The sequence below is a fragment of the Gavialis gangeticus genome, unplaced genomic scaffold (assembly GCF_001723915.1).
Source record: "Gavialis gangeticus isolate Ggan-Ray unplaced genomic scaffold, GavGan_comp1, whole genome shotgun sequence".
NCBI classification, from domain to species: domain Eukaryota; kingdom Metazoa; phylum Chordata; order Crocodylia; family Gavialidae; genus Gavialis; species Gavialis gangeticus.
This window is the reverse complement of record NW_017729031.1, coordinates 20,844,788-20,847,141: the sequence shown is the minus strand read 5'-3', so window position 1 is coordinate 20,847,141 and position 2,354 is coordinate 20,844,788. Positions and strand designations below refer to the sequence as shown.

General features: G+C 42.7%; 1 protein-coding gene across 1 annotated transcript in view; it reads right to left on the bottom strand.

The window, feature by feature from the left end:
- DARS (aspartyl-tRNA synthetase) overlaps positions 1-2,354 on the bottom strand; it is a 122,733-nt gene that overhangs the window by 53,519 nt on the left and 66,860 nt on the right. The gene's annotated exons all lie outside the window — the stretch shown is intronic.

Sequence of the window (2,354 nt, the reverse complement as noted above, 5' to 3'; positions counted from 1 at the left end):
CTGTTTTTGGGGGGGGGGGGGTTGTTTTTAAGTGTAAACATCTGGGAGATGCTGCATAAAGGGGGTGGCCTAATGGCCCAAACAAAAGGTTTTAAATACGTAGGTTTAATTCAATTTGGGATTTGAATCTCAGCAGGGTCATCTTAGTCCTCACTCTGTTACTATTGCTATTACAGCCAATACAGCCTGCAGTTTCAAATACAGAGTAAAAGACATTCCTTTATCTCACATTCTAAATAAGCATGCAGTAAGGTGCATGTCAGCAGCTCTTTTGTAAAAATCAAGAGTGTACCTGATTAGCATCATATTAAAGCATACTTGATTAAACTGAGTAGCTCTAGGGGCTTTTCCTGGTAGCCTTTCCTAAAATTTACTTCTCCACTGCACGTATTTATTATACTTTATACACTAGCTGGCTACTGTACTCCAACCCCAAGGCACCTGAGTTTCAGTAACGCTGTATGTGTAGAGTGCTTAGCTGATCAAAGAACGTTATGTAAACATTAAATTCTATTTAAACAAGCTGTTGAGCAAGTCTCTCTAGCTTCAATATGCAAATTGGGGAATTCAGAATTTCCCTTATGCGTGTTTCCCAGACCTTTAGTAACATTAGGTCAAAGCAAACATTACCACTGGTGAGTAGACCACTTCATAAGATATGTAGCCCTTTTTATTATAGTGAAGACACCTGTATTTGTGTTGAAAGAACGATCTAGGAAAATTCCTAGGCTTATGCCTAGAAAGAGAAAGGCTGATCTGTTCAAATTTGATTTTTCTAACAAAAATCAAAATAGGAATTAAAAGCCAACCCCTACCCAAATTGTTTTAGGTAAATACCAATTTTACTCAAACATAAGATAACCCTGAATATACGACAACCCCCTCAATAACTGGATTCTATATATGGACAATTGATATATTTGTTATTATTCTCTAGGTACAGAATCTAATTTTTGGAGGTCTGCCTTGAATTTGTCCCGCTCTCACTACAGCAAGGAAAATAAATCTGGGGGGATGGGTCAGGTAGCCTCCTTCCTCTTTGCCCTCTTCTGTCTCCAACCGTCTTTCCCCCACTCCTTACCGTCAAAACCTGCTCTCCCTAAACACATGGAAATGAGGGGCAAATTCAAAGACATTGAAATAAATATAATTTACCATATAGGCAAATTACTACAGGTACCCATGACTTAGTTTAACCAGAATTGATGCGTTTGACCTATTTACCTACTTACAAACTATGCATGATATCAGTCCAAAGCCAAAAGGCTCACGATGCACCAGAGAGTTCACTGGGCTAGGCTTCACCAAAGTAGACAACATCTCAAGCCACGGTGCAGTAGGTGTCGGCAAGCAGTGTTGGCTGATGTCAGAGCTCAGTATGTGTGTGTACTCCAGATATACCCCACAAAGGATCTATGTGCTAATTAGCCCCCACTCATTATTGGAACTGGGTGTCGTCACAAGTCCTGGGATGTCCCAGGAACTTATATGCAGATGGAGGTGTAGGGCAACCTGGTCTAGCTTCACCTCAAAGAGAACAGGACCATGCTAATCATGTGGCAGGCTGAGAGAAGGAGTGCTGAGTGAATTGTTTGGGGCCCTGTTTGGTGATGTTTGCCAGACATTTCAGGCTGGTGAAGAAACAGGAATCACTGGATATGGGAAAGAAAGGCGCAGTTCAGCTGTGGGAGTGAAGAGGAAGTGAAAATGCATTCAGTGTAGTGGCTCCCCATGACTTGAAAAAAAGAGTTGGTACTGAGGGGGGCTGCATATAATGGCACTACCATTTATCTTATTCAGATGGGCTGCACTAACCTATCCTTGTAGAAGATTCCCTTCACTGTTTGCTGACTTTGGGACACGTGTTTTATAGTCATGCTCAGTGTTGGCTGCGTATAATCAACTTCATTAGTTGGCTTCTATTATTGAGCATGGGATACTTTTGGCAGCAGTTTAATGATAAACAATGCATTTAATGAGGTTTCCTTGTATGCAATTATAACACACGTTTTTCCCCAATGCTAATTGGGCGGGGGGGGGGGGGAACCTCATATTTGAGTAAATATAGTATATCAAACTACGATCCCAAACCAAATGTTATTAAGAGCAGACAGACGCCACAAGTTCTTAAAAATGTGTCAAGGGAAGGCAGAAGTGTTTTGTGCTTATGGTGTTAAACCAGGGGTTTCCACAACCTTTTTTAACTGTACGCTTTTGGGTGGTGGTGCCTGGACACAGAGCATGTGGTGGTGGGTGGCAGTGTGGGGTGGTGGCGGTGGCCACCGTGTGCGAGCTCCAACCCCCTCTCCCCATGTCCGGCAAGCCAGGAGGTGCATGTGTAGCCCACGGAGGGG